Raw genomic sequence first — 25,646 nt, 5'->3', positions numbered from 1 at the left:
CATATCTATTTATCCAGCACCAACCTCTCTCCTGACCTCCAGTCTTTCATCTCCATTTCCTTCTTGGACATCTCAGATGGCATATCCCATATGCACTTAAACTCAACATGTCTAAAAAATGAGTTCATTATCATTTTCCCCTGAACTCTTTTCTCTTCAGAGCTTCCCTATTACTGTCAAGGGCACCACTATTTTTCTAGTCACCCAGGCTTATAACCTATGTGCCATCCTTGACTCTTCATTCTCTTTTCCCTCAGATCTAATCTGTTTATTCTACCCTTGTGCCATCTCTCTTGTACATCCCCTTCTCTCCTCTGACACTGCTGTAACTCTGTGCAGGCCCTCTTCACCTTACACCTGGACTACCGCAATAGCCCTCTGGTTGATCTTCTAGTTTCAAGCCTCTCTCAGTTCCATTTTGTCCTCAACTTAGCTACCTAAGTGATTTTTCCTAAAGAATCATGCCATCTTACCTGCCTTCCCTCCCCACTACTCAAACTCCATCTGGTGGCTCCCTGTTACATCCAGTATTTTTTGTTTGTTTGGTTTTTTTAGTGAGACAATTGGGGTTAAGTGACTTGCCCAGGGTCACACAGCTAGAAAGTGTTAAGTGTCTGAGGCCAGATTTGAACTCAGGTACTCCTGACTCCAGGGCCGGTGCTCTATCCACTGTGCTACCTAGCTGCCCTGTTACCTCCAGTATTAAATATAAAATCCTTTGTCTTTTAAAGTCCTTTATAACCTAGTTTTTCTTATATGTTACTAACCCCTTCTGGCTCAGCCCTCCATACCCCCAACTCTACAATTCAGTGATACTGGCTCTTTTGCTGTTCCTCAAACAAAATGCTTCATCTACGGACTCTAGCCATTTTCACTAGCTGTTTCCCATGCCAGGAAATGGTAAGACACTCATGGCCCCTGTAGGAACACAAATACCTGTTTGCAGCAAATGCACTCAGCTTCAATATCTAAAGACACCGCTATCTCAGACAGAGCTTACTCACCTAATAGCATGAAGATCAATACTGACCAGAAAGGTGTTTCTATGAACTGACCTGTGATGACCTTTCTGTTTTTTCAAAGTACTATTCATAGTCAAACTAATAAATTGTTTTCATATAGACAGTGCAAACAGAGGTTGACATTTTCTTTCATTTCAGAGGGAATAGGGATTTCAGGAAGTGGGAAAACCCCATTTTACTGAAGAGGTAGCTGATGACGTTAAGTATTTCATTACTGTAAATATCGTTCCGTATGGACATTGGAAAAAGTGAGAGAAGCTCAATCTAATAAATAACTTCTGTTACAACAGAAGTCTGTCTTGGGTTGCTGGTTTTGCCAGGTTACAATCATTTCCATTCTCTCTTGAGGCAAGTGAAATAGGCTAAAAGAGTGTGAGAAGGGGATTTCATCAGAGATGATTTAACATGGCAATAAACTATGAAAAGCAGATAGTGAAAAGCAAGGGGGCTCTGAGAAAAATACCACTTATGCAAATCCTACTGTTATAGGAAAAATGAGTTGGGGGTTTGGGATAGGGGTTGGGGTCCTTAGGAATTCTTCTTTAAAGAATTACACCCTCTTGCACACAAAACCAATTAGAATAAGATAATAGTTTATTTTGGCCTGGGGAAGGGAAACCGAGAGAGAAATCCTTGGACTTCTTCTCATGGGGGGAAGGCATGGCACAGAGCATGGCTCTGAGATACCAATCTCCTAGAGCAGGAGACAGGCGGTTACTTTTATAGAGGTCCAATGGGGGTGATCATCTGACTGTGGAAAGTTCCCTTATTGGGGGAGGACCATCCCCCACTGGTGGTGGCTGGGGGAGTTGGGGGAGGAGTGGCTGCAGATCTCAAGCCATCTCTCTCCTCCTCCCACCACAAAGGCAGCAGCCACACCTAATCTTATCTCCCCAGGGGTGAGGGAGACTGGAATGAAGGGTGGTGGTCCCGGAGCTAGCTCAGTCCCAATCTGGTTCCACTTATCTCTTTAGGTGTGTCTGTCCTTTGGTTTAGTTTCTCAAGGAGAAGGTTCTTTGATGTACCCCAGAGAACTTCTGGGGCGCTAGACCTTTTAACACTACTTCCTCTGAGAGAAATGATTTCTTTCTTGTATTAATAATTAATCATTAAATCAGGACCAAAGTCCCCCCCCACACACACACACAATTTTTTTACTTCCTCATGCAGATATCAACCAGTATGCGAAATCTTTGGCAAAGATTTACTGAAGCCAAGATCTAATCAGACAGCAAAAGAAATTCTAAGGTTAGGCTAATGGGTGAATTCCTGTTTATTGTGTTTAGTCTGGGCTAGAAGTGGCTTCTCTATTTGATATGTATGTTGATAGGTCTTTTTGACCCAGAGTTAGGTGATCCAAGTCACCCTCAAGACCCTCATTAAAATGAGCCCCCATTAATCGTTAACCAAAGTTGATTGACACTTTCAGGAACATCCACTCTTCCAAGAGCATATAAACTAGGAGCCCAACACTATGAAGGGTCTTTGGTATTTGAGAGTGCTACTAACGTCTTTTTATTAATAAACATGCTAGCCTTATTAACAAACTGAATAAATTACCCAGAAATTATGCCTCTCGAACTTTTAAAATGTCATTCCTCATGGCTATTGGCCTTTTCAGTTTGAATCTTTGCACCAAACTACATGACCAATCCTACATCTGCTTTCTTTTGCATATTTAACACCCTCAATTAATAATGAGGTTAATTACTTTCCACCTCAGAAAGTTTGTTTTCTTTGCCCACAAGGCAAGGTTTTAAAGTTACTGACCTTGATGCCATGGGGCAGTCATTGAATTTTACAAGTGGAAGTATCTCAGCAATGCCATAATCTAAAACCCTCCTGTTATGAATGAGGAAAATGGAAACTAGAGAGGCTCATTTTACAGATGAGGAAATAGAGGCAAATGGGATTAAGTGACTTGCTCAGGGTTAAACAGCTATTTAGTGTTTGAGGGCAGATTTAAACTAACAAAGAGGAGTCTTCCTCACTTTAGGCCTGGCACTCTATCCACTGTGCCACCTACCTACCTTCAGAATTGGTAGATTTCTTTAAATATAGGATCAGTTCCCACCTCCTACATGAGACCTTCCTTCATTCCCCCCCACCCTGATCTCCCATTGCTAGCCTCTCTTCCTTTTGAAGTTATCTTGTATTTCTTTGTCTATAATTTGTGTGTTTATTTAAATGTGTATATGTTGTCCCTCTCCAGTAGAATATTAGTAGCAGGAAATGTTTCCTTTTTGTCCTGGTATCCCTAGTATATTGCACAGAGTAAGTGTTTTACTTACTAAGGTTTTAAAAAAAAATTGTTAAATTGAGAAAAAGCAGATTATTAAGTGTTACATTGTGTGGTACAAATATGATTTAGTTATATGAATTTAAATGAAATTAAAGCTCATTGTTAGCTGGGTTCATCAGCAATGGTTTCATGGGCGAGATGAATCTTACATTTCAACATTATTGCTATGATTTAAAAAATTAAGAAATGAGATTATTGCATCTTGTTTAGTGTACACATGTGAAATCCCTAACCAACGAACAGGTTGAGGAAGAGGAATTTAAAAATTCATTGATAGTGGTGATTTGGAACTCAAAGTGAATTTTCTCATAGAAATAGTATTATAAAAAGTGGTTGAGTTCTCAGATAAGCTAACAGAAGTCTTTTAAACTATATTATAACTAAATTATAATGGTTCCAGCCTGAGTTTTGAGTCTTGGGATCAGAGGTGATAATGGAACATTCAGTAGAAAATATAGGAAGGGCAGAAAAGCAAGAAGAGGAAAAGGAAAATAATTTCCTCTCTCTTTCCTGGAAATAGGTTTGGATCTTTACAATATTTTGAAATAAATGGTATCTGTCTTTTTTTGGGGGGGGGGGCAATGAGGGTTAAGTGACTTGCCCAGGGTCACAAAGTTAGTGAGTATCAAGTGTCTGAGACCGGATTGGAACTCAGGTCCTCCTGAATCCAGGGCTGGTGCTTTATTCACTGTGCCACCTAGCTGCCCCTGATATCAGTCTTGAGTACACATCTGTGTTGGCTTCTGTACCCTTCACCTATTGCTATTATTCCCTGGCCTAACAAATTTGTCCAATGCCTTCATGTTTCAATCTTTCTACCATGATCCATCAACTATACTCACTATCCCACAAAATGATCCATGTTCCAAAATTACCTACTTTCCCTCTCCCATGAAAAAACAATCTCATTTGCTTATAAGTCTCAGGTAGATATTAGAAGAAAATAATTCTGAATGAACCAATTTAGACTAAAGTGTGGCTAATTATATATAGGAATAATGTTACTGATAGATTAGGAGATGCTTACTAATCGATGAGAGGTATTTGTATTAAACCCCAAAGGATTTCTTAACTTGTTTTAAAGTCTTGTTAACAAAATCAAAAGAAGCCAGGTGACCTCAAAGTCAGGAAGACCTGAGTTCAAATCCTATCTGTGACACATACTAGTTGTGTGATTCTGTGGAAATTACTGTGCCCCAGGTAACTCTCTAAATTTATAAGTCACTGACAAAGTGTGGATCTTCATGGATGAAGGCAGTCCCTTACTGGGGAAATACTCTGATGAAATAAAGGTCTAATAAAAAGCAACCACCACCACAACAAATCATACAGTGAGAATGATTAAAAGATGGATAACTCAGTAACACAGCCACAGTTATTTGCATAAAAAGGTTAATTTTGTACCCCAATGAATAATTTAATAAGTGGGATTTAAAGCAGGATAAACAGGAGCCAATGAATTTCTGGCAGTGAGGTTTGGGACTTGAGATATCTGGGGTACAGTTATTACTGAGGAATCTGTCCACCTGTGGTCAGGTACTGTTCACTGCTTTTTAAAAAATATCTCCAATTTATCCTGTATATAGCTTGTTTGTACATAGTTGTTTGCATGTTGTCTCCCCCATTAGACCATGAACTCCTTGACACCTGGGACTGTCTTTTGCCTTTCTTGGTATGTCCATACTAAGCACAGTGACTGCAGGTACTTAATACATGACTGTTGGCTTGAGTTGTTAACTTTTACAGCTTCTTTCATTTCTCTCCTTCAGTAGATACAGATTTTCTTAAAGTCCAATAATTTCCATGGCAGTAGGATCAGGGATTTGGCGAGTATAGATAAAGTAAATTCAACTCAATTCATAGTTATTAAAAGCAGAATACATTCAAATTACAACATAATACCTCTCCTTTCATGGTGTATATTTTTATCTTTGCACTCCCAATGCCTAGAATAATTCTTGACACATAGTAGGCACTTATTAAACGTTGACTGATTCCTGGGACCCTCCATTGGAACAGCCTTTGAGAATTCAAGATAACTCTCACATCACAAAAGATATCCAGGCACTGCTGTGGTGGAGGATTCATTCAGGGACACACACATTCACATACAATTGTTCTAACAATGCTGAATTTGTTCTTTTACAACAGAGCTTGACAATATGAAAGGGTCAGAGTTAGACTTTTCAGCTCAATCATTAGCCTCTGGAAAAAATTAATATTTCTCTTGTAATTTATGTATTTTTACATGATTTTCTCTCAAAAGCAATAGCTATTTTTACACTAAATGTTCGTTATCCTTTCAAATTTAAGAAAGCATTAGCAGCTGATCCCAAATAACTACTGACCCATGGTACCTTTCTTCTTTGTTAGAGTATAGAAAACACCTGCCTCATGCTATTGCTCTCCTAATTTGCTAGGTTAATAACACCCAGCCCCAACTCCTGTGGACTATTCCTGGAGCTATGGAAAACTCAAGAGAATGAATTATGAAAGAGGTTAGGTGATTTTTTTCCTCTGACAGAAGTTCTGACATCTAGATACATATGTGCCCCAAGATTCATATCCATGGGATTATAAATTCTTCAAGGGCAGGAAATGAATTGACTTTGCTTATTCCCAAACTCCCATTACCTAGAATAGAGCTGGATACATAATAAGTATTTAATTATAAAGTACTACATAAATACAAGCCATGGATTCATTTTTTTTTCCAGTAATTCATTCATTCATTCCAAATAATCATTATGCACCTACTATTTGCTCAATATAATGCTGGAAACTAGGGACATGAAGCTCCCCAAAGGAGCTATTCTATTCATATTTTTTAAAATACCCATTAGAGACCTATAGGGAAATAAGAAGACCATGACATTGGGGTGATATCCTGACTTGCAGTTATTGGATTTAAGTGAGGGAGGGCTGTGGAAGATCACCAACCTCACTCTCTCCTCCAGAGCCATCTGGGTCCAGTGGCAAGATATATATCAGGATATCTGAAGATGCCCCCCCCCCGCCCCTGCAATGTTTGAGGTAATGGGGGTTAAGAGACTTACCCAGGGTCACACATCTAATAAATGTCTAAGCTAAGATTTGAACTCAGGTTCTCCTAACTCCAGAGCCAATGCTCTATCTACTTTGCCACCTAGCCACACCATGAGCCTAAACTTATGCAGATACTTACAAAGCAGGAATCAAAACCTAGTCTTTTGACTCTAAATACAATATTCTTTCTACTGTGTCAGGGTCTTTCTCATTTTTGGAAACATTGAAGCCATGCAAGAAAAATCAACATCTTATATTTGGGAATGGAAACAGTCAGTAACAATTTTGAGAACACTAAAATACATACAAAACTTTAGAAGTTTTGTTGGTATTCTTCAGAGAGCTAAATAAAGGCCTTGTGCTAGTTTGGGAATTCAAAATTATGAACCTAATGGTTCTTCTGACAAGTCTACATCTTGTATGGGGGCCAAAGTTGCAAAAGACACTGGAAGTTTTATTTGTTTTCAACTGTGGAAGATAAAAAAAATCTATTGCAGTATCAGAAATGGAGGGCAGAGTTTTCTGACACAGCTTTTAAACTTTCTCTGGATTAGGAGTTGGGGGAAGAGTGGGAATGAGAGATATAGAGAATGAGTTGGTCGGGGTATTAACTCCAACACCAGCAACAGATGGAAGACACCACAAGAGACTGACCCTAATTCTTCTTCTTCTTCTTTTTTTCAGGGCAATGAGGGTTAAGTGATTTGGCCAGGGTCACATAGCTAGTAAGTGTCAAGTGTCTGAGGCTGGATTTGAACTCAGGTCCTCCCAAATCCAGGGCTGGTACTTTTATCCACTGCACTACCTAGCTACCCCTGACTGACCCTCATTCTTGTAGCTGCTAGAGCTTTCCCTTTTCCTGACTTGAAGCTCAGCTTAGGAAGAGAATTCAGCAAAGAGTGATTGAATAATATCTCCTTCGGAAAAAAAACAAAGCAAAACAAAAAATGGTGAAACAATGGTGAATCTACCCCACTTTCTGCTTCTCCCTTATTTTATTAAGCTAAAAATGGGTGGTGGGGTTCATTTTTAAATGTTTCTTTGGTATTTTTATATTTGGCTTTGTAAAAAAATAATTATTAACTATAACCAACCTGGGAAAATTATAATAATTGTACTTATAAAAATTATGATTATATAAAAAATGATAAGTTTATGAAAAATTATAATTGGGCCATAAGTCCCATCTGGGTCGCCATTCAAATGTAAGAATATTTTTGATGACTAGGGATAATTTGGGGGGGCTAATCTGACTGGAGGACTAATTCTGGGGACTTTTGACTGTTTGGCTATCTGACTGCTTTTAACTTAATGTGGGCCGTTTATAAAGTTCCACCACACTGCTCCACTCCCAAATTGATAAGCAAAATATTAAGAAGCCTCTTAGCTAAATAATCAACGCAGAGTTTATTTATGAGATACTATTTCAAATTAAGAATACAAGGAAATAAAATGTACAACCTGACTACATTGCAGTGCCTCTCTTTCCCACCTGCTGCGCTTTGAACTTTTTTAAAACAATAAGGGCCTTAGCCACCTCTCGCCTCAGGGTATTTTCACTTGCTCAGCTACTTTCACTAACTCCGCCTATACCCTTTCACTTTGTAAATCCCCCTGCTTCTAACTTTCCTCTCCTTACTGCCACCCCTGAACCCCTGTGTTTCTCTCTCACTGACCTTCTGTCTGTCTGCTCCCTCTCTTTTCCCTGTTCCTAGTCCTTCTCGTGTTCTCCTGCGTCCTTGTAGCCCCATCTCTAGTCTGCCGTGCTCCAACCTTTCTAATCTCATCAGCCACCACTTGACTTCTCCTCCACCTTGTCTGGTCCGTCTGAACTCCTTGCTGTCTAACTCCCAGGTCTTTATATACCTTTTCTTCTCTCCACTCAAATCTCGGGATTTCCTGCGTCCACACACCAAGCTAATCCGCTAGCCAGGGCTGCGCTGGTGGTGGTGGTGGGGGGGGGGGGTGCACACGTGCTTCAGACTATACCAGAGCCCGGCCTGGACCAGTCCAGGATCTCTTGGATAGCTCCGCTCAGAGAGAGCTGGAAGCTTTTTTCCCCCAGCTGTCGGACCTGGCGTCTTGTACAGCCCACGGGGCTTTCCGGCTCAACTGAAGGGAGGGGGAGGGGCACCAGTCCCTCCCACACAGAAGAGACCCTGAGGGCCTAAGGTTTTCTAATCTCAGCCTAAAGGTAGGGTCCCCAAATCAAAATAAATTTCCACAGCTTATTGGTTATTTACATTTTAAAACAATTCTTTACTAGTTAAAGATAATTTTTTTTTTTTGGTGAGGCAACTGGGGTTAAGTGACTTGCTCAGGGTCACACAGCTAGTAAGTGTTAAGTGTCTGAGGCAAAATTTGAATTCAGGTCCTCCTGACTCCAGGGCTGGTGCTCTATCCACTGCACCACCTAGCTGTCCGGATAAAGATAATTTTAATTGCATTCTGAATTTTTGTTTTTGCTATAAAGAGTATGATAAAGCCCTACCTTCACTCCTAACCCCGATGTGTAGAAATTGATTAAACTTAATTCAAATGGATAGGAGACCATCCTTCAGGCTTGTCAATCAACAAATTTCCTGGAAGCTTGGAACATTTTATATGTTTTATTTATAATCTGTATTTTTTTAGCTTGTCATGTGGAACTTGAATCTTTGCTGTAGACTAAAATATCATGATATAATGTAACTTTTCCTTTCAGACAGGAGAGAGACAGAGATAGAGACAGAGACAGACAGACATCCACAAAGAGAGAGAGACAGAGACAGAGACAGAGACGGACAGTGAAAGTTGCAATCTGAGAAAGCCCCACTGGGTGGATACAAGTGTGATCAATTCCACACACTTTCTCCAAAGGGAACACAGATAACAAATTCATCCAAACTTCCCTCTACAGTGGCCTCTGCTGGATGATGTCTATAACTAGCATTTTTCATAAAATTGTCATGCTTGCATGTTAAATTTAAAGATATAATTTAAACTTGTATGTGTTTGTGCTGGTTTTTTTTGAAGCATCTTTATGGAGCTCAAAGTCACAGAGAAAAGAAAAATAATTTTAAGCTTCATCTCTAAAATCTTTAGAGAAAAGAAGGGGAAAAACATTATTGAGCACCTACTATGTGCTAGGCACTGAGCTGAACAATTTATATATCTTTCATTTGATTCTCACAAAAAAACTTTTGGGGAAGGAAGTGCTATTATTATCCATTTTGCAGTTGAGGAAACAGAGGCAAAGTGATTTGCCCAAAGTCACATAGCTAGTAAGTGCCTATAGCCAGACTTGAACTTGTCTTCTTGACTCCAGGCCCAGCACTTCCCTACTGTGCCATCTACCTGTCCCTGTGGTTTAGGTTTCTCTCTGTCCAGAAACTTTTGAGAATTTTGAGTAACAAGTAATTTATTTGTAATCTCTAAAGGAATAAATGGATGCTATTCTCCAAATCCTGCCCTCTTCATATCCTTTGAAGCTTAATCAGGCATATAGGAGCCTATCTACCAACCTCTATAGCACAACTTGATAAAAGAAATCCCAATGACAAAGATACTGCACAATCCTTTTTCCTTCTCATTCAACAATGGTAGCTTTCCCCTATTTATTACTTCCAAGCTCCAAAACTATCTTGCTTTTATGCCCAAGGAAGAAATGCTTTGCTTTGCTCTTTGTTCTTAGTCTATGAAAAATTGTAATGATTTGATACTGGTTATTGTTTTAGTCATTTTTCAGTCACTCTCCATGACACTACCCCAGCCCCCTTGTGATTTTCTTGGCAAAGAGTGGTTTGCTGTTACTATCTCCAGCTCATTTTATAGATGAGGAGAATAAGGCAAACAGGGTCAACTGACTTGCCCAGAGTCTTACAGTTAGTATCTGAAGCCAGATTTGAACTCAGATCTTCTTGTCTCCAGACTTGGCACTCTGTCCACTGTGCCACCGAGGTGCTCCTTAGAGGTCATCTATTTCAACCCCTTTATTATAGATATTAAGCAAGGGAGGCACACAGAGTTTGAGTTATCCAAGTTACAGATAATTAGGAATGGAACTCAGGATGAACATTCAGCTCTCCAATTTTCTTTCCATTATACTAGAATGTCTATTCATAGCTAAACATTTGGGAAATTCAAATAATGTTCTGTGTGAATTTGGCTGCAAAATATATGTGACAACTTAGAGTGGTACCTGAGGGAGATTATCATTACTTATCTAAATCATTTCCCATTCCTATTCTACTCAGTGGTGTTCTCAAGCTCTGTTACAAAACAATGGTAGAAAGTAGTATACACCTGAACTATAACAGACAAAACTCATAGAAAGCTGCTAATAATTCCCCAACTGTAGAATTTCGTTTAGAGAAGGAACACAAACTCTATGTAATGAGTTTCTAATAGATAAAACCCATATATTCAGACATTAAGTGATCAGATTATTTTCATAGAACTGTTTGCTCAGCTAAATAATTAGAGCTAGGCATATTAAATTAAATAGTGTTTTTGTGTCAGGCACTTCAGGACTTGAATGTCTGGCATATAAAAATGATAATCTGATTCACTGAATTCTTAGAAACTGGTTTCATAAAGAATAAAATATTCTTAGATAATTGGGTAACTTACAATGCTTAAAAAGATTGTTTAATTAAACAAGTAAACCAATTTTAAGCAAAATCATTTTACTGTTTAAAATTGCCCCTTCAACAACAACAAAAAAAACCAAACAGGTGCTAATCTCATTTCTACCCTAAAGTCAGGGGTGACCACCATTTTCCTACTGTTTCCAATATTGCTCCAAGAATGAAAGTTGAAGTTCACCCAATGAAGAAGGCATATTGTGGGTGTGACTAGGCTACTAGGTTGCTTACTACTATCTTTTTTGTTTGTTTGTTTTTGTGGGGCAATGAGGGTTAAGTGACTTGCCCAGGGTCATACAGCTAGTAAGTATCAAGTGTCTGAGGCTGGATTTTAACTCAGGTCCTCTTGAATCCAGGGCTGGCGCTTTATCCACTGTGCCACTTAGCTGCCCCAAGTCTGCTTACATACTATCAGTGAAGAATTGCACAGGAAAAATAGAATAAAGGAATAAACTAGGGAGATGTGTAACTAGAAGAGAAGTGGTGCTGGTAACATTGTAAAAACAAGGGATAGGGGGCAGCTAGGTGGCGCAGTGGATAAAGCGCCGGCCCTGGATTCAGGAAGATGTGTGACCCTGGGCAAGTCTCTTACCTCCCCCCCACCCCTTGCAAAAAACAAAAACAAAAACAATGGATAACAGATACACAAGTCCCCAGGCTCCATGTGTCAGAGCCAAGAGATGAAGATTAGAGTCCTCTGCAAACTGACTGGGTTGGGGGGATTTATGGGAGGACATGTACATGATTCATACATAATGGATAGATTAAATCTGTAATATTAGAGGGCTTATTTAAATCCAAGAGATCACTGATCCATGTCAATGTAGTGTTCTAATTAGATGAAACCAGGATGAGGAACCATAAGAGCTGGAAGTCTCTGAATCTTTCTGCATCAGCAATCGATATTGTAGATCCACCATGAAAACAAACTGTACAAATTCACATGAATCAAGTTTTATAGAATAGCAGATGCTTTTTGGGGGGTTCACCTCTCAGTTCTATAGACATTTCTAATCCAGCAGAGTAATCTGTCCCTTTCTTTTTTCTTTCCCTATCCACTACCTTTACTTTCCACCAAAAGTTCCCAGGCAAAAGGCAATAGGTGAGAGAATTTGGGGGCCAAAGAAACACACACAGACACATACACACACACACAAAGACCCCCCCCCCCAACACACACACACAAGTAAAAAAACCAAGATCTGGGGACAGGGGAAAGAAAGTTCTTGGATAAGTTTAAAACTCAGAAGTTACAAATAAATCAGAAAATGTGTTAAATGATGTTATAGAATAAACATCTGACATTTATTTTTTAAAAGGATGAATGGGATTTTCTTTGCAGACCAAAGACTTCTTGATTCAATGAGTCCTTTAGTCTATTATTTCACTCATGGTTTTGGTTTCTCTGGAAAGCAGGAACTACATGAAAAAATAACATACTTCCATAGTATTCCCTAATTCAAAGCTCTGCAAAGCAGTAGGTATCAAGAAATGTGCTGAACAAAATTTTTAAAATGACTATACATCTCCCTACACACCTCTTTGGTAATAGAACATCACATACAGTAGTTTGTCTACTTTTCAAACTGATAGATGAAAGCTGCCTCTCTCATTCTCAAAATGAAGGCATTGATTTAGATGATCTGTAAGGTCTCTTCTAGCGTTAAGTCCTATGATCTTTCTGGAGGTTAACTATCTAATATGAGACTGTATCCTGGAGTCTTTTATGAGCATGAATCTGTATGGGGCACAGGTCTGAAGAGATTTAGTCAAAGGGAGGCAGATTTTGGTTAAAAAAAAAAACAAAAAAACAAAAAACCCCTGATGATTTATAGAAAATCATGGAAAGTCTGAGAAAGGTTTAGTGCAAGAAAAATAGGCAGTTTGGGGAAGAGAGCAGACAAATATTGGAGTAGGCTATTTTAGGGATAGGGCACAGAAAAAGAAAAAAATTGACATATGAAACATTTTGTGAGCTATGTGCTTTCAGTTTCTTTAGACCGAATCTCCTCTTTGTATGTGGATGGGATATAATCAAATGGAGTAGAACTAGAATTGAGAAAATAGAGACTATTCTACTGTGAGCTCCCTCTTCTCTTCATCTCAAAACCCCTTGACACCCTCCTGCCCTACTCTCTCCTCACTGACTACAGTCTTTTATACAGCAGCCCTTCTCCTTGCCAAGGCTACTCTCTTTACATTAACTATTGACTACTTCCATTCCCATCTTCTCTAGAGGATTACCCAGTTCAATAATCTCTTATCTCTGTTTAATCTTTAATCTATCATCTTATTCTTTCCTTGCTGCCTATAAGCATGTGCAGATCTCCCCCATCCTTAAAAACATCCCTAGATCCTACCATATGTGCTAGCTATCATTCTATATCTCTCCTCTTCAGCTACAACTCCTAGGAACAAACTATTGAAATTTATTGCCACCAATTCCTCTCTGTTTATTTTCTTCCCAACCCTTTGCAATCTGGCTTCTAATCTTAGCAGTCAGTTGAAACCACTGTATACAATATTTCTAATTATGTCTTAATGGCTAAATCTGATGGTCTTTTCTAAATTCTCATTTTTCTTGTCCTCTTTGTTGCATATAACACTGTTTACTAATCTCTCTTACTAGATACTCTCTTTTCTTTGGGTTTTCATGTCACTATTTTCCTGGTTGTACTCCTTTTGTCTCATCACTCTTCAAAGTATTTGCTAGATCATTATCCATAGTGCACCCATAACTGGAGGTATATCACCAAGTCTCTATCTTTACTCCTCTTCTTTTCTTTAGATTCTCATTTGAATCTGCAGCCATTGGCTTAATTATCATCTTTAGTCAGAAGACTCTAAGAGACATCTTTCTTATCTCTATATAAGAGCTATTATACATATATATATATATATATATACACATTATACTTATGTCTACATGATCTACATATAAATATAGATAACTCTGTATGTGTATGTGTGTGTGTACATTCAGTCTTGGTCTCTTTCCTGAACTCTGGTCCCTTATCACCAACTTCCTATTAGACATTACAAATAGAACATCTCATACACAATATATCTAAAAAAAAAATAACATTATTTCTCTCCTGAAACCTATTCAACTTTTGGACTTCTCTATTCCTATCAAGGGTACCACCATCCTTCTGTTCTCCTAGGTATTAGGTTTCTTCAAATTGGTAATGACAATGTCAATTAAACTACAGAAGGGACAGGATCAAAAAGGAATAATTGAGAGTGCTAGAGGTGACTAGCCTGAGCATAAAATCCCAAACCAAGAACTGAAGCATGAGAAAACATAAGAAAATATTTAACACAATTAAGCAATTTGGGGGTTAAGTATGGTCAAAAATGAAAACCCAGAAGATTAAGAAAAACCCTACAATTACAAAAAGAGCAAAGCAATAAAATACAATTACGAAAAGAAACAAAGCAATAGAAAAACATTAAATAAGAAACCAAATGGGAATTTGGTAAGAAAAAAAAAAGAAGAAAGAATAGGTAACTTGGAAGAAAAGGGGGAAACCTTACTCAAGTAGTGGACTTCCTGAATAATAGGATTCAATGACTCCACAAGATAATTAGAAATATTTCAAAAAAGCCAAAATTTTGGGGGGAGAAAGACTATGTAAGATATCTACTCTCAAACATGATTGACTTGCAAAATAAGGTGAGGAAAGATAATCTAAAGAATAGTATTCTGCCTCAGGGAGGGGGAAGGGGAGTGAGAGAAGGAGGGATAAAATTGGAACCCAAAACTATAAATAAAAATGTTTATTATTTTTAAAAAGAATAAAATACAAAAGAATAATAGTCTCTGAAAATATAATAAAAAACCTGAACTCTATATTTCTCCTTTGTTAAGGGCTAAAATTCTAGCTAGTCTGTCTAAAATATCTAATGAGTGGTCGCCAATGAATTATAAGCTTTAGCAAGAGTTAGACTTTTAAGCATTTATTAAGGAGAATAAGAATTTAGTAAAGAGAAAGGCCTAGATTCCTATCTATTAAAGGGAGAGCACAACATTTCTAGCTCCGCTCTCCACCAGAGTCCAAAGGAAAGAGCGCAAGACTGAGCACCAGTCTCTTCCTTCCTCCTCCCACTAGCCCGCGTCACTTCCTGACGCCAAAGAAAAGACTCCTGGTCTTGCCCTCAAAGACCTTCACTTCATGGGCGGAACTCTTCTACAGTAAGTCTCCAGCAGGTGGCATTATTCCAATCATTACACCTTCCTTCTTTCCTTCCTTCCTCCCTTTTGTCCTTCCTTTCTTCCTTTCATATCACAAATTTGCTTGTTATCCTTGTGCAGGAGCAATGCTAATCTAGATATTGTTCTAATTTTAGTATATATGTTGCTTAAGTGGGTTCCAGGGCACTATATTTCAACATGTCATTAAAAAAAAAAACAAACCTGTATAGATCTATTAGAACCAGTGGGAAATGGGAAAATGGAAAGCATTCATGCATTACCTCCTAAAAGAAAACTCAAACTAATGACATCCAGGAATGTCATAGAAAAAGCATAATCTTTCCAATGCAAAAAAAAAATGCTTCAAGTAACCAGAAAAAAAAGAGTTAAAGAACCAAAGAACTATAGTCATAATTACATGCTCCTTGGCAACAAATTCCATAAGAGAAAATATGAGATATAATATGGGAGAAAATATGTACTTAGCTAGTAAAAAAATGCAAAATATAGAGGTTACTACTAAAAATAATATATTCTGCAAAAAAGAGTATAAACCTAGTAAGGAAAAATGGATCGTTAATAGCATAGAGGATTTTTAAGCATTTCTAGTAAAAATACTAGAGCTGAGCAGAAAGTTTGAATACAAATAGCAGATTAAGGGGCAATCTAAAAAGGTAAATATATTTAAACCTCTTGAAAGGGCTGAATGATAAGAGAATTTATACATTTGAATAAGAGAGAAGATACAAGTGTCACTTTAGGACCCTAACGTTTTCAAGTGTGACAGAGGGAGGCCTGGTGGTTGTGTTCTATTTTGAGATTGTTTTTCAGTGAGGAAAGAAAAGGGAGGGCATAAAAAATACACAAGACAGAAATGCAGAAAAGGGGACAGAAATTTAATATTTTGAATAAATAGGTGCTCAAGAAGAAGAACATACTAACATAGAGAAAGGGTTGAATAAAGCTGGCATCTTATGACCTCACTTTGATCTAAATCAATAAAGGAGGACCAAAGAGAAGAAGAGAGACACAGAAGGAGAGAGAGGGACAGAGAGACAGAGACAGGGAGAGGGAGACAGAGAGGGAGGGAGGAAGGGAGGGAAGGGAAGAAAAAAGGGGGAGAGACAGAAACAGACATACAGACAGAAATATAGACAGAAAGATACAGAAAAAGAGACATGGAGAGGGAGAGAGACAAAGGGAGAGAGGGAAGGATAGAGGGAAGGGAAGAAGGAAGGGGGAGGGAGGGACATAGAGGAAATTGAAAGGTTCTTATATGAAAAAAATAATGTAACTAGGGTAAGAAGGAAAATGTCTTATTTAGGAAAAGATTTTTTTAAATCAAATATCTCAAAATTTCTAATATCCCAGATATGTATATAACTAACAGAAATATACGTCTAAAAACTATTCCCTAGTAGACAAATGGTCAAAGAATATGAACAAACATTTCTCAAAAAAGAAATACAAAATATTAACAACAATATAAACTTGAAATCAATTGTGGGTGGAAGGTAGCACTAAGATGTTGTAGTAGTAGGAAGAAGTATCACATACTACCCCCTCCAACCAAAACATAAACCCTCCAAATAGATCTAGAAAATATCCCAGGCAGAATTCTGATAGAGAAATCCAAGAAAAAGTAACAGTGTCATTTTTTCCAGTCTAGGGTTGGCAAAGTGAAACAGAGAAGTCTGTGGACACCAGAAACAGGGTATAGATAGGAGCATGCCACTTGTATCAGAATATTCCAGTGTAGGGAAAGGTTGTGTACCAGATCAAGGTGAGGTTCTACAGGGTGCTGAAATAGATGCCAATTGACAGCTTTGTTACCCACTATCCAGTTCGGGGTTACAGATCCATGTTGAAGAGGGTACTTAGGCTAAGGGGTACCATTCCAAGATAAGGAGTGGTGAGGGTCCTAGGCCACATACCTAGAGGAATAAGTTTAGAATCAGACACCAGAAACAGAAAGGGTCTTAGTTCTTGCTTCTGACCTAATCTGAAGCCTTTAGAGGAATAACCAGGAAGGAAATCCCAGACTATAAACTAGTAGCTTCCCAACTGGCTGAGTGAAACTCATGTTAGGAACTTGCAGAGCTCAAACCAGGAGTGGAGATGGGGGTATGTGGAATGATTCAATTTTACCCTGAGTCAGAACACTTTGGGGAGCACTGAAAGCTTAAAATTCCCCAGCTTGAGCTGTCCCCTAGAGCCTGGAATAACATAATATTAAATAATCCAAGAAAGCAGTAATAGGACCAACCCAGACCTCCCTTTCAGATGTGTGCAGAGCTGGCCCTAATATTAAGCCTGAAGTCAGAAAATATACTTGAGGAATGAGCAAACAAACAAACAACCAATCCCACCACAAATAACTGTTTTGATGAAGGAATGCTCAAGATATAACACTGGAAGAGGATAATGACTCCAAAATATCAATCTATAAGCAAAGCCTCAAAGAAAAACATAACCTAGGTATAAATTCCTCTAGAATTCTTGGAAAAGATGAAGCAAGAATTAAGAGTTAACACCATTTTTAAATGAGAAGCACTAGAGGAAATGGTTGGAAAAGAACTGAGAGCTGTGGAAGAAAGAATTGGAAAGGGAATTTAGAGCCAGGTCTAAGAGGTACAAAATCTTCCCCAACTATATGAAAATTAAAATAGACAAAATAGAAGCCAAAGTTCAGATCAAAGCTGTGTAGAAACTTTGAAGTTCAAACACAAGAATTAAGAGAAAAATGAAAAAGTAACAAACAAGCAATCATAAGGGATTAAACTAGGATAACCTTATTGATATTCTAATTTGGGGTAATGATATATGTGTCCCCTCTGGATTCTATCATCATCAAGGGTCATAAAAGAAGTCTAAGTAGACAAAAGGTCTGGGAGTGATTCTATTATGTCTTGATAATCTTAAAAGAAGTATAGAAAAGGAAAAAGGAATAATCAGGTAGGGGTGGGGAGAAAGGAGGGGAAGGAAGGTTAGAATAAATTATCACACATAACTAAAGTAGGTAAGTGGAAGTCTATACAAAACAATGAAGAAGAAGTAGGGGAACAACTGAGACCTTAACCACACTCTCATCTGAACTGGTTAAAGGAGGAAAGAAAAGACACATATGGTTGGGTACCAAAATACATTTTACTCAACAGGGGAATAGGAAGGAAAGGGGAGAAAAGGGAAGGAGTTAAAGGGAGGGTAACTTAAGGGAGGAATTGGTGTAAGGAAAACAAACTCTAAGAACATATTGTGTAAATATTTTTATAGCTCTTTTTGAGGTGGTAAAGAATTGGAATGTGAAGGGGTATCCATTAATTGGGGCATGGTTGAAAAAGTGGTAGCATATAAATGTGATACAATACCATTGTGCTGTAAGACATTATGAAGAGAATGGTTTCAGAGAAACCAGGGAAGACCTGTATGAATGGTTGCACAGTAATGTGAACAGAACCAAGAAAAGCATTCATACAATGGCTAGTGAATAATATTGAAAGACTTACTCAGATCAGAGTAATCATTAGCCACAATTCTAGAGTACTAATGATGAAACAAGCTACCCACCTTCTGGTAGAGAGGTGAAAGATTCAGAACACAGATGATATATATGTGTGTATGTATATGTGTGTACATATGTATATATATTTATGTGTGAGTGTGTGTAAAAAGTTTGAGAGACAGTTTCTGGGTCATTAATCATTTTATTAATCTTGATTATAAATAATTAATAAAAGGGGTCAGTGGCACCCTTGAATGCCAAAGACCACTCATGAAACCCACTCAATGACTATATCCTTTGGAGGAGTGGGTGTTCCTGAGGGTCGAAACAAACTCTGATTGGTTAACAAGTAATGAGAGAATGAATACTATAATGGGATGTAGGTTTATTCTAATGAGGGTCTAGGGGAACTGACTCTGATCATTCAGATTTATCTATACCCATATCACCCTATCTAGGGTAATCTAAACAAAAGGGGAAGTCCACTTTTACACAGACTTGTCTGACTAAAAGACAATGGGCCAGAATCTATCAATTCATGTAAACTCAACTTTATTTTTTGAACAGATCTGAGTTTTACAGTGGGGTGTGTATGCCTAAGATTTCATCTCTTTATCAGCCCTGTCCTTTATTTTTTTTTTTTAATTTTCATTTATTTATTTATTTATTTTTTAGTGAGCCAATTGGGGTTAAGTGACTTGCCCAGGGTCACACAGCTAGTAAGTATTAAGTGTCTGAGGCCGGATTTGAACTCAGGTACTCCTGACTCCGGGGTCAGTGCTCTATCCACTGTGCCACCTAGCTGCCACCAGCCCTGTCATTTAAAGGATGACTGTGAATAGTCTACAGGGAATGAGGAAATAGAAAGGGGAAAAACCTTAATCCTAATTAAATAATTGTTTATTAATATGAAAGAAATAATTATTTCTCTCAAGATAAATGCGTGTGTATATGTGTATCTCCAATGTGGGAAAATTGCTTTGCATGATTTTGTTGGTTTGAGAGACTAAAAAGCCCTTTGAAGCCCTCACTACAAATACCAAAGACCTGTCTCTAGGCAGTTCAGCTTCTCAGTGACTTGTTTGTTGACCATCATCAGGATGATCCATGTAATGTCACAACTTGCACTGAATTGGATTTAAGTAAGGGAGGGCTGTTCAAAGTCACCAACCTCACTCTCTCCTCTGGAACCATCAGGGTTCAGTTGCAAGATTTATGTCAGGACAACTGGAGATGGCCCTGAATATTTAAGGCAATCAGAGTTAAGTGACTTGCCCAGGGTCACACAACTAGTAAGTATCGGAGGTGAGATTTGAACTCAGGTCCTCCCAACTTCAGGGCTAGTGCTCAATCCACTGTGCCACCTGGCTGCCTCTCTCAGTGGCATAGATTTGATGTCAAAGAAGAATGCTACAGACAGAAGACTTCATGAAACAGAGAAGGCTCTTTCTTCCTTTGTCCTTTGGGGGTGCTTTGACTCTTCTTGGGGGCTTGTTACCCTCTACCAATAACCTATAATTTGAAAGTGTTACAGTTAAAATAATTATAAGAGACACCAGTTTTGGGCAATCATATTATCGATATTATTGATCTATGAGTAAAGGATTAACAATATGACTTCCTAGCTTCTCATGGGAGACACACACACACACACACACACACACACACACACACAGATAGAGAGAGAGGGACAGAGAGAGAAAACGTGGCTAATTTTCCAGGTTTTTTATCCCTTTCCAATAAGAGGCCAATCATTATACATCAATCAAATCTGATTGGTTCACATAATTAAAGGTGGGTTACATCAGGTCCAAAGGACTGAACTGTCCCCTTGATTTGGGACGATATTTCTATATATGGTAATAATCCAAAGAATTCAGACCCCACCCAGACTGAGCCAGCATGCTGGCTACTACTTGGGTATAGTCCTGAGGGGGACAGTGAGTCTGGCTGACAGCAAGTAACAAAAAAGGGGAATCTGAATTTCCCCATATACTGGTCATCAATAATTATTTTCTCACAAAAGGGAATAAGCATTTATTAAGCACCTCCTATGTGCCAGGCACTATACTAAGCATTTTTTTTTGTGTGTGTGTGAGGCAATTGGGGTTAAGTGACTTGCCCAGGGTCACACAGCTAGTAAGTGTCAAGTGTCTGAGGCTGGATTTGAACTCAGGTACTCCTGACTCCAAGGCCGGTGCTCTATCCACTGTGCCACCTAGCTGCCCCTGAGGCCAAATTTGAACTCAGGAAAATGAGTCTTCCTGACTCCAGACCCACCACTCTATCCATTGCACCACCTAGCTGCCCACTATACTAAGCATTTTACAAATATTGTCTTATTTGATCCTTGCAATAGCCCTAAGATAGAAGTGCTATTATTATCCCAATATTACAGATAAGAAAACTGAGGTTCAAAGAGTTTAATTGACTTGTCTAGGGTCATTCATCTAGTAGGTGTCTGAAGCTTAGATTTGCACTCAGGTCTTCCTGACTTCGGGCCTAGTGTTCTATCCTCTGCCGCCTAGCTGCTTTGATAAGCTCCATTTGATTTTAAATATGACCTTTTTCAGATGGTGCAGTGAATAGAGTGCCTCCCAGATGGAGGTCCCCTAGCATGTTCCATGCAGGTGATTCCTGCATGGTGATCTTGGTCTGTGCCAAATCCCCATTACATTAATAACTCTTTTACAGTTGAGTCTCAGGACACCAGAAGTTGCTGTCCAAGCCTTCCGGTAAAATTCTGTTCCAGGCCAGGAGAAGAGTCATGATCTCAAGTGCCCTGAATGCTGCTCTTGCCTGATTAGTTCTGCTCTTGTCCTTTAGACATGGGTGAGGGTTTTCCCCAGGCCCCTAAGGCATGAGGCTCCATCATACCCTTTCACTTAGAGATAACACTGCTAAGTATATACCCCAGGGAATATAAAGACAAAAACCAACAAAAACCAAAAATAAAACAAAACAGAAAAGATTCCATAAACACCAAAATATTAATAGCAATATGTTGTATTAGCAAAGAAATAAAAATAAAGTAGATGCTCATGAATTAGGAAATGGCTAAAAACATTACAGTACATGAATGTTATGGAAAATTACTGTGCTATAAGAAAAAAATGAATGTAATTTTGCAGAGAAGCATAGAATGGCATAATGAACTGAGGCAAAATGAAGTTGAATCAAGAAAACCATACATATATTTTCCATACATATTGCTACCATATGTATATATACATTGTGTATATATGTATGCGTATATATACATGTGTGTATATATAGATTGCTACTATTGCAATTATAGTATTGCTACTATAGCAATATGTATATATATGCATATTGCTATAGTCATTATATATACTGACTATAGCAATTTACAGATATAAATGACTATAGCAATTTATATATATATATTTAATAGCAACTTATATATAATGACTATAACAATATGTATAGAAAAAAACAAAGTAATTTTTAAAAAATGCTGTGAAATCAATATTAACAAGCTTGGCCCCAAACAGCAGGTATAGAGATGCCTGGGGATCCCCCATGGTCACAGAGCTAGTATGTGTCAGAAGCAGGACACAACTTGTACCCAGGTCTTCCAGATTCCAACATCAACCATCTACCTACCACACCATGCTGCCTCTGAGTTATATTCAATGACTAAAATCACATTCTGCTAGTAGCTTCTATTTTTTTAACACATGATGAGAATTTTGATCACAGGTGTAATACATTTCAAAGCCAGAAAATAGTGCTTTAAATGAGAAATCTCAACAAGGCACAATATTGCATGGCAGCCATTGTGTCAGCAGTACAACTTCTATGCTAAAGGTACATTTTAAATATTTTTTTGAATTTTTTTTTTTTTAGTGAGGCAATTGGGGTTAAGTGACTTGCCCAGGGTCACACAGCTAGTAAGTGTTATGTGTCTGAGGTCGGATTTGAACTCAGGTACTCCTGACTCCAGGGCTGGTGCTCTATCCACGAATTCTTTCTTTAAAATCTTTCAGTAGTAAACTATTTCTAGCAGTTTTGCCTTTTAGATGAAACTCCTTTACAAAATAGTTTAATTTTTTACTCAGACTTCATGATTGTCTTATGAGCAGTGAGGCAGCCAGACACATCCATGATTTTCTTTTCTCTCCTTTCAGGTTTCTCAGATGGGTATGTGCAAATGGAAAAGTGAAACAATTTTACCCTGATTACAGACATGGTACTGTTATTGTTCAGATTGCATCTCATGAACTGAGGTGGTAATAATGTGGTTCCAAGGCCTCGGGAAAAATAATACTTTGTTATGAAGCCATAAGTAGTTTCTGTTCAAAAGCTAGACAAAAAATATCTGAATTCCCATGTACTATTTAAAGATATTTGTGATTCTGAACACATTGGCTAAGAAAGAATCTTGTGATTATTATCTCAGTATCACACTTTAGCAGCTTCATACCTTGAGAAGAACCTCTTAAGTACTGTAGCCACTGGTGCCTTTCTTTCTTTCTTTTGTTTGTTTGTTTGTTTGTTTTGGGTTTTTTGGCAGGGCAATGGGGGTTAAGTGACTTGCCCAGGGTCACACAGCTAGTAAGTGTCAAGTGTCTGAGGCCGGATTTGAACTCAGGTACTCCTGAATCCAGGGCCAGCGCTTTAACCACTGCGCCATCTAGCTGCCCCTCACTGGTGCCTTTCTATTGTGGTGTTTGGTGATGCCTAACACCATAGTGAGATCTGTTGAGAAGTGCTATTATATTGGAGAGACATTCTCTAAACTTCATACCAGCATAGATGCTATACTAAGCTCTGCACCCACTTTCTACCAACTTTCTTTCATTTCTTATGACCACTGCTGTACTGTGTGACCCACTGAGAAGTAGAGGCAAGACGAGCATCTTAGTGGCATGTAATATGATTCAATTCATCAAGCATTTGTTAATATAATTTAACATATGATCAACATAACATATTAGTAAGATTTATTAATGCTTATGGTTAAGTTCCTTCTTCCATGTTTTTTATAATTTCCCAATGAAAATGAGAGACAATATTTTACCTCTTGCATTTCAAACGCTACTAGAGTTGAGGACTAGTGCCATTTTTTTTTTCAAAGAAAGGGTCAGTTTTTTAATCAGAAGGGTCAAACCCTATTTATGAAAATCTATTTCCTTAATCCTGTCCATATGACTTTTTGGGGATTGCTTTTTTCTGAGATCTGTTGTTGGGGCAGAAACATGAGGTATTCTGCTTCCTCATGCCAAACTGTTAGTTGTTAACTTATATATAATCCATCCATCTATCAACAAACATTTATTAAGCACACGTACAAGGCCCTATGCTAGGCGCTGGAAACAAAAGTGAAACACACATGTAATAGGCACATTTCATTATGTACAAAATATATACAGGGTAAATAGAAGGTATCTTTGGATGAAGGGAGGCACTAGCAGTTGAGGGGGAACCGGAAAGGAAAGTGGTTTTTGAATTAAGCTTTGAGGGAAACTAGGGGTTCTAAGAGGCAAATATGAATGGGAAATTCAGTAGGTAGTTCTGGTGGCACTTATGGGAAGTGTAGGAATCAGACAAGGAAAGAAGATGAGTGAAGATAACGCAGGTAGAGGAAGTCTAAATAATGATTGTTCTCAGGTTACAGTTAAGTGTGTGTGTGGGGGAGGCAGCAGAACCAATTAGAGTGTGATGTGATGAAATCTGACTGTAGTAAAATGAAAAAGTTTCCTTTGTTATTTTCCATTAAAAAAAAACTCGCATAGTGTTTCTCTTCTTTTTAAAAAACAAGAGAATTGGACTTGGAATGAGAAAATCTAGATTTAAATACCAGTTCTGTTTCTTCCTGTATGTGTGACTTGGGGTAGGTCATTTGATCTTTCTGAACCTCAGTAAAAGATCTCCCTATGTCTATGAGCTTATTATCCTATTTTCCCTTCCAGCAATGTCATGATTCTAGACCTCTAAAAATTGCAGTGTATTATTGAAAACAAGGTTAGCCTTTGACAAAACTGTGAAATGGGAAAATTTTGTCTTTTGTTTATTCAATTTCATCTTTTTCCCTCTGGATCACACCCTCACATTCTCAAAATCCTCATACTCTTTCCTCGGTATTAAAAACAAATTAGTTTCAGGAAAGGACTTTGTAAATTAAAAATTCAGACTAAGGTATGAAAATGTGATAAAGCTTAAGGTGTTCCCTCTCTGGCCTGAATCATAGAATTCCAGATATTATTTACAGCAAAGGTTCTTAACTTAGAATCCATGATCTAGTCCATGGATAGATTTTAGGGGGCTCATGAACTCATATGGGGAAAAGATTACATATTAATTTCTATAAAATTGATTTCTTTTATAATCTGATATATCTCATTTTATCCATTTATTAATTACTCTGAGATGGGATCCACAGCCTTTACCAGACTGTCATAGGAATCAATGACACAAAAAATTTCTGATCTAGAGAGTAGAGGGTATCTTGTGTGGGGATTCTTTCCCAATGGGCCTGAAATTACATCAGGTAGGCAGCTGTATACTCTTTTTCTTTGGAGGGGGGGTAGGTATTATAAAAGAGTATTCCTGTTTAGAAACAGTCTGGCCTAGGTGACCTTTGAAGGCCCCTTCCAACTCATATCTTAGGATTCTAATGGCCTAAATCATGTTTATATGTAACTCAAAGATAGGCCTGTTAACACTCAGATTTAAAATAGTGAGCAATTTTCTCCATGGTTTACAACCCTAACAACTGGAGCATGAGTATTCTCTCTTGCATCAGCTAAAGTTTTCCATCTGTTTACGGCTCTGAAAGTTCTCCAAATTGCTGTTTTCTTTTTTTTTTTCTTTACTTAAAAAAAATAAGGCTCTCTGGTATTTGTTTTCTTAACACCACTAAGTGTACCTGTTTCCCTAATCAGGTATAGTGTGAAATTATTTCTCATTATAACTAAGCCGGGAGAAAAAA

Source organism: Dromiciops gliroides, chromosome 4, assembly GCF_019393635.1.
Source record: "Dromiciops gliroides isolate mDroGli1 chromosome 4, mDroGli1.pri, whole genome shotgun sequence".
Taxonomy (NCBI): domain Eukaryota; kingdom Metazoa; phylum Chordata; class Mammalia; order Microbiotheria; family Microbiotheriidae; genus Dromiciops; species Dromiciops gliroides.
The sequence above is the reverse complement of the archived record's forward strand: the minus strand, read 5'-3'. Positions refer to the sequence as shown.